The following is a 7,500-nucleotide window of genomic DNA, read 5'->3' as shown; positions in this document are numbered from 1 at the left end:
AAACAATAGGGGACAGTATGTGATAACTACTAACATGCTGGGCTCTTGTACAGAGACCATGGCCTCAAGGCGGGTGGACCTTGAGGTTTTCCCACAGCCGTTGCCAATGCTGGTTTTCCATGGAAGCCCTCTCTTTTGTCGCGATTGCCACCACCGCTGTGAAGATATCATTCACCACCACCTGACAGGAAAGGACCTTTTGTCGGATGGAAACCTGACATCTAGCGTGCCACGTGAAATATCTAATAACTGCGCTAACTAGAAAAACAGTGCTCAAATTAAACCTCTGCCCCCTGCTGTTGGTCGTCCCGTAGACCCACTCCGCGTATGACATGCGAGAGAGGAATGGGATACCTAAGGCGACTGACACCCCCCGGTAAACATCCACATTAAAGGGGCACTCAAGCAGAAAGTGGTCCATGGACTCAACTTTCCCGAAACATTCCACCCGGGGACAACCGCGATCCGCTATGTTCCGGTACTTAAGATTCCCTCTTACATATAGTCTACCGTGAAAACTGAGAAACGCCACGTCCTGATATTTCTCGGGCAGTCGTTCGGAATTTAGATTTTGTAATCCCGAAGCGAGAGTCCGTGGCGCGCAGTCTTTCAAGGCCAGCGAAACGCTAAAGTGAGTGGCCAGCACCCTAGAGTCAAGGACTCGCTTGGGTGTATCCCTGACCTCCTCAACCGTCACATTCCACCGGCGTAACAACCTCACTCCCTGGGCTACCGAAGTCGGGAGATAGGAGCCGTGCCGAACACGCATGCTTTTCACTCTCCCGCCCATAAACCAGTCCTGTAAAAAGGGGTCTCCCCATTTCCTGAAACTGTGCACCCAGCCCGGTGTCTGGGGGTCATCTCTTCCGAGAGGCCCGAAGTTCCTTTTCAGAAAGTTAGTAGTCAGGACAACAACTGGGTTAACCATGGCCAACCCACCGTGTCGCCGGGCTAGGTACGTCACTTCCCGCTTAATGAGGTTGAGCCTGTTCCCCCACAACATGCGAAAGAACAAACCGAACACCCGCGAGTGAAGGCTACATGGCAAAAGACAGGTGTGACTGACGTACGTAAACAGGGGCAATACGTAGGTTTTAATCAGGTGAACCCTTTCTCTGTAGGTCAGTTTCCACCGGCAACACTCGTCTACCTTGCTGCAGGCCACAGCTAAACGTTCGGTCCAGTTGACCAACGAGTAGTCTCCCGGTCCGAACTTAACCCCCAAGATTTGAATTTGGTCACGGGCCACTGGGAAACCGTCGGGGAGAGGGAATTGCTTCCCCTCCTTCCCGCACCAGAAAACTACGCTCTTGTCCCGGTTAATCCGGGAGGAAGTGGCAGCAGAATAGCTCTTCATCATTTCATCCACTGTGACTGCCTCCTGTGTGTCGGACACAATCACAGAGATGTCGTCAGCGTAAGCCAGTATCCGTAAGGGCCTTCCTGGGGTTCGGGCCACTCCTCTTAAACGACTTGCATCAACCCTTCGGATGAAGGGATCTATAGCAAAGACGTACAAGAGGGGGCTGAGGGGACAGCCCTGCCTCACCCCAGATCGGATTTTAAACGGTTTGCCTCTCCATCCATTAACAAGAGTGAAGCTTTCGGCCCCTCTATATAAAGAAATCAGCCAATTGATAAGTTTTCCCGGCAAGCCATACCTGCGCAAGACTGCCCACAGATAGTAATGATCCACCCGATCAAACGCCTTCGACTGATCAAGTGCCAAGAGATACTTATCCCCATCCTCTACCCTACACCGCTCAATGGCTTCCCTGACCTCGCAGACGGCGTCAAAGACAGTTCTGCCCTTCACGGTGCAGTATTGAGAATCAGACAAGACCTCACTTGCGACCCCCTGCAAACGTTTAAAAATGATCTTCGCCAAAACCTTCCTGTCGACATTCAAGAGTGATATGGGTCGCCAGTTCCCCACATCAGCCGTGTCGACAACTCTGGGCTTAGTTAGCATAATCACTGCCGAGGATCTCATCGAAGGAGGGAGTATCCCCCTCTCCAGGCTTTCATTAAAAACTTCGGTGAGACTAGGGGCCAGGAGACCGCAGAAGGCATGATAGAATTCGGCCGTAAGACCGTCAGGGCCCGGAGATTTTTTCCTTGTCTGCTCTAATATTGTCTCTGTGACCTCCTTGACAGTGATTGGGCTAACCAACTCATCCAGCTTTCCATGATCAATCTCAGGAAGGGAAAGACCCATCAAAAAGTCGTCCGCCTGATGTCGGCAGGGTCTCCTCTGTCCGAGGAGCTCCACATAGTAATCGCGGACAACCCTCTGTATCCCCCGAGGAGTTTCCTCCAGGACACCGAGGGTGTTCCGCAGACAGGTAATGATCTTAGCAGACTCCTTCCTTTTGCAACTAAGAAAAGGATCGGGTGAGTGGTAAGCCCCATGATCCCTTTCCTTGAGCAAGGAGGCATACCTGTCATACTGGAACGTCCTCATCATGGATTTGACCCTAGAGATGTCCCCGGGATCACCTCGTTGCGACACCAGACAGTCTAACTTGCACAGGAGCCCGAGATAAGTCCTGTACTTTGAGGACTGGATGTTCTGAGAAAGAGAGCGAAATAAGGCACGGGTTCTTACCTTCACCATCTCCCACCACTCAGACTTCGTCGTGCAGAATTCCGCAACGGTGACCTGGTCATGAAAGAAGTTCTCGAAAGCCTGCTGAACCCAGCCTTCTGTCAAGATGTCAGAATTAAGTCGCCAAATCCCTTTACCTCTTAGCGGAGCCTGCGAGACATTTAACAGACAGGTAAGAATAAGGTGATCGGAGAACTCCACCGGTTTAAGCACAAGTGCCGTCACCGGAAGAGACTCCTTAACATAAATCCTATCTATCCTACTCTGGCAATTACCTCGCTGATATGTGTAACCTGTGAGGTCTGGGTTGTGCTTAATATGCACATCTACCAAGCCTGCCTGCCTGACTATTCTAGTAAGGGCCAAAGCGTCGTATCCCGGTTTGTCTTTGCCACCTTTCCTGTCTTTGGTCCTAGTAACGGTATTAAAATCACCAGCAAAGACAATATGCCGGGACGTGTAGAGGAAAGGCTCTATCTCGTTAAACAGACGCTTCCTCTCCCACTTGGTCTGGGGGGCATAGATATTAATCAGACGGAGAGGCTGCCTGCCTACCGACACATCAAGAACTACGCACCTACCCTTCGTTATCTCAATCACCCTATTGAACGTTATGTCCACACCCTGGAACAGGATGGCAACTCCCCCGTAGCCCTCCGTGGCTAGTGAAAAAAAGGAGTGCCCCCATCTCCAGTCGCGTTTAGCTGCATGCAGGGCCCCCAGGGAGTCCAGGCGGGTTTCCTGGACAAAGATTATATGGTAGTTCTCCCTGTGCCAGTTATCATAGGCTATAAATCGGGCCCTGCACGTCTTAATACTAGCCACGTTATGAGTGGCTAAGGATAGTATGGGGAGAGTCGCCATCAAGGGTGATGAGAATGAGGAGACTTTCCCTTTTTCCGTACGTTCTCACCGTCCGAGTCTGAGGGGTACCTTTTCGCGGAGAGCCCCGCGGGCAAGGCGTCCTCCTCCGGAATCGGCACCTCTACCAACTCGCTATCCTCCACCTCTGCCAGGTGTCCTCGAGCTTCCGCGGCCCTTCCACCCTCCCCCGCCACTGTCGCCACTACCGCCGTCGCCTCTGCCGCCTCCTCGACTTCCATGCGGGTACCCCAGTCCATCAGGGCACTAAACCTGTTCTGGACTGGTATGTCCCCGCACGTCTTGCCGATAGCGGTTTCAGCGACGGCCGCCGCCGCTGATGATTTTGCGGCAGCGACAACGATGGATTTGGGTTTCGGGGCCCCGGAGCTCCCCCGTCCCGAAGGGACTTTCTCCCCCTCTAGTGTGGAGGGTGGATCCCCCCGGGAAGGGGTCTTAGCAGAGGCGGAGGATCTTACCGGACCTCTCCGAGCTGCCTCCTGAGTTGGGGTCTCCTTCCTCGGACCGACAGTCGTCCACCCCGACTCATCCCGCGTGGTTGCGGCTCGGGGTCCTGACGCCGATCGTGTGGTGATGCCTGTGGAAGGAGTACAGACAGAAATGGGGTGAGACATTCGTTGTTTTGGACGGACAGGCAACGGGTCAATGATGTTACTTACGGGGTCGGTGCCGGAGGAGGTACCTGGGGCGTCGGGTAGAGCTTTGTCCCGAGCGCCCCCCACAACTGGCCGCGGGTCTTCCTCTGCGAATTCGCCCTCTCCTTCCCAGATACTGTCCAAGTTGTGCTGGGCTTCAGGACACGCTCTGTAGGAATGACCCAACACCCCGCACAGGTTGCAACGGATAGTAGTGCACTCCTGCTTGGAGTGTCCTACAACACCGCATAGGGTGCACTTGGTGACATCACACCCTATGCTGAAATGCCGGGGCGAGCCACACTTGTGGCACACCCGGGGCTGACCGGGATAGAAGCACGATACCCGGTCAGTCCCGATGAAGAAGGAGTTGGGCATGTGCTGTAGGAGACCCCGTACCTCCTTCAGACGGATGTTGACCGTCCAGCCGCCGTTCCAGATCCCGTCCTCACAGAGAGTCTTGACCGGGGTGGTCAAGACCTCCCCGTATCTGCAGGCCCACACCAGTATGTCCGCGACGGGTATGGACTCATTCCGCACCAGGAAGTTCACCTTGCGGACCTCCTGGCGCGATATGGCCTGGACATTGAACCGGGCCCATAGGCTGTCGCCGGACTTTGGCACCCCCTCCCAAAGGGTCCAGAACCTCTCCAGACCCCTCGGGGACATGAAACTGATGTCATACTCAGGGGTGCCGCTAACGTGGATGATGGCGAAAAAGTCCGCGACCGCAAAGCCCAGGTCCTTCAGGGCCCCTACCACCCGCTTCCTATCGGGCACGGATCCCTCCGCTACGTGCAGCAGGCGGACCACGTTCCTTCTCCGCATGGGTTGCCCTGCTGGGAGTCCCGTAGCCCGCCTGCCTGGTGGTGGCACCTGAACCTTCGGGGGACCCGCCGCCCAGGCGTTAGCGGTTGCGGGTGTCGCACCTGGGGCCACCGTTGGAGTGGGCACTATGGGCACTGTGGACCCCCCCGTGGCCCCGCTACCATGCCCGCCCGTGGACCCATCGGCGGGTACCGCGGCCACCGCAGCGACCCCCTGTGTCACGGCGGGGGAAGGTGTCACCCCGGTGGGAGTCCCCCCTTCGGCCGGAGCAGGAGCCCTGACCGCAGCGGCCGCCCCCGCAGCCCGGGCCACCGCCGACCTCCCGGGGTTCTGCCCCCCAGGGTTCTTCCCCACCCTGATTATAGGGGCCATCGCGGGTGGTCCCGCGGTCCCCTGGCATACAGAATGTGTGGTGTGCGGTGCGACTTTAAGATTACCGGGGGGCGCGGCCTGTGCCGCGACGGGGGCGGAGCCAGCAACCGGCATCACGGCTGCGGGAGCCCCGGGGGTCACCGGCACCGCTGCCGGAGTGACCCCGGCGAGGACCGCAGCCGCACCCGGCACTGCCTCCATTGTAACCGCCGCGGTTTCGGCCGCGGCGCCCGGCAAAACTCCGGACAGATTATCATCTGTCCGGGGTAGTTTGGACAGGGAGCGGGCCACCCGGGTAGCGGCGGCCCCGCTCACAACAACAGCCGCCTCTGGCTGCCCTCCAGGCGAGTCCTCCGCCCGGAGTAGTGGGGACAGAGGGCGGGCCGCCCAGGTAGCGGCAGCCCCACTCGCAACGGCAGCTTCTTTTAGCTGCACTCCGGGCGATTCCTCCGCCCGGAGTAGTCTGGACAGGGGGAGGGCAGCCCGGTTAGCGGCGGCCCCGTACACGGAGGACGGCACCTCCGGGGACACCGAAGCCGCAGGAGCAGCCGGGACAACTAGGTCCACCACCACAGGGTGGATGGGACCAACTACAACGGGGGGAGCGGCCACAGAACCGCCGATCCCTCTGGAGGGACAAGGAGGCGGGCACGCCGCCGGGAGCGCCGGCACGGATCCCGCGGCAGCAGCAGCCGCCCCGGCGGCCGCCGAAGCGGTCGCCGGTGCCGCAGCCGGCCGCGGGGGTGACAAAACCCGCGCCCCGACGGGGGCCACGGAAGACGGACGGACACAGACAGGGGAACGTGAACGTACTACAGAGGGAACACACACTGGGGGTGGGGGGACAACAGGGGACATGACAACAACAGGGGACATACCGACAGGTACATCGGGGAAGGTACTCACACAAGGTCCCCGGGGCTCACCGGCCAAACGCAGACCGGCGGGGATAGTGTCCCTGGCCCTCCGACGGGAAGGGCCCGCTCTCGGATCCTCGGCAGCAGCGTCGGGGACCCGGGCCGGGAGGGATGGGAACTCCTCCTCGGACATGATGGGGGGGGTATCCCCGACGCTCTCCTCCCCGGACGATTGGATAGCGGGCCTGCTCCTGGTGGTCTTCTTTTTCCGCCTCCGTGGCGCAGCTTGGATCTTAATGTCCTCCTCCTCGTCCAATTCCTCCATTGAAAAAATCAGCGGCCTTCGTATAGCGGACTTCTCCTGGGTCCCGTCGTACTGTGGTGGTGGCGGTGGCGGTGGTGATGTAGGCGCCACCGGTTCCGGGTCCTCCGGGGTCGGTGGTACCCCCGACTCCTCCACCTCCTGCTCCCGCAGCTTCTCCTGCAGGAAACGCACGCGGTCACGGTTCTGGGCTGTGCGTCTCGCCAACTCCGCTTCTTTCTCCTTCAGGGAGACGATCCGCTCCCGTATGGGGCCGCGATGACGACTCCCCACCCTGTTGCTCTGCTGCCGGAGCTCTTTCAGCTGTCCGGCAACCTCCTCCTTCTCCTCCCCCAGGGAACGCAACTCTTGTTGGAGGTTAGCCAGGGCCTGCCTGAGGGGTTCCCCGTCTGACTCCGCAGGTACTGGGAGCCCCACCTTAGCCTTTTGGGCATAGGAAGGGCCCTGTTCCACCGCCTCCTCATCTTCAGGGTTCGTATTCACACTCGCCTCGGCGGTCTCCAAGGCCCTGGCCCCGGCGTCCCTGAGGGTGAGGGCCCGTAGATGGAGGGCCCCCAGCAACAGGAGGGAAGTCGGGTCGACCCTCAGATGGTGGGGCAGACCGACTCCCTTCTTGAGCATGGCTATTTTGGCGCTCAAGGCCGTGGTGTATGCCTCGAGCGCCTCCATGTTCCGACGCACAGCCCTGCATACGGTTCCTGCAGTCTCCCGGGATGGGAGTAGGATGCCGTCCTCCGTGTAGACCAGTTTCTCCGTGATTATGGAAATGCGGCCCCTCCACTCCTCAATGAGGGTGGAGGCCATGATGGGACCCCGGGGAGGCAGTTACCTTCCCCGGGGTAGCAAACGTCCAGCACCGAAAGTAATAAAAAGAAACCAAGTTCCACCAGCAACACAAAACCACCTCCTCTCCCCTCGCCTCCCAACTCCACAGTGAGCAGCCGACGCCCAGCCCTGATTGGAGCTGGAATTACCGCGGCTGCTGGCACCAGACTT

General features: G+C 58.7%; 1 pseudogene; it reads right to left on the bottom strand.

Annotated features, from left to right (window-relative positions):
- Nucleotides 1-7,454: 7,454 nt before the first annotated feature.
- LOC149299760 (18S ribosomal RNA) overlaps nucleotides 7,455-7,500 on the bottom strand; it is a pseudogene marked incomplete at both ends in the record, with an annotated part of 613 nt that continues 567 nt past the window's right edge.

The sequence above is a fragment of the Sceloporus occidentalis genome, unplaced genomic scaffold (assembly GCF_023333645.1).
Source record: "Sceloporus occidentalis isolate IW3139 unplaced genomic scaffold, rSceOcc1.0.p SCAF_28, whole genome shotgun sequence".
NCBI classification, from domain to species: Eukaryota; Metazoa; Chordata; class Lepidosauria; order Squamata; family Phrynosomatidae; genus Sceloporus; species Sceloporus occidentalis.
The sequence above is the reverse complement of the archived record's forward strand: the minus strand, read 5'-3'. Positions and strand labels throughout refer to the sequence as shown.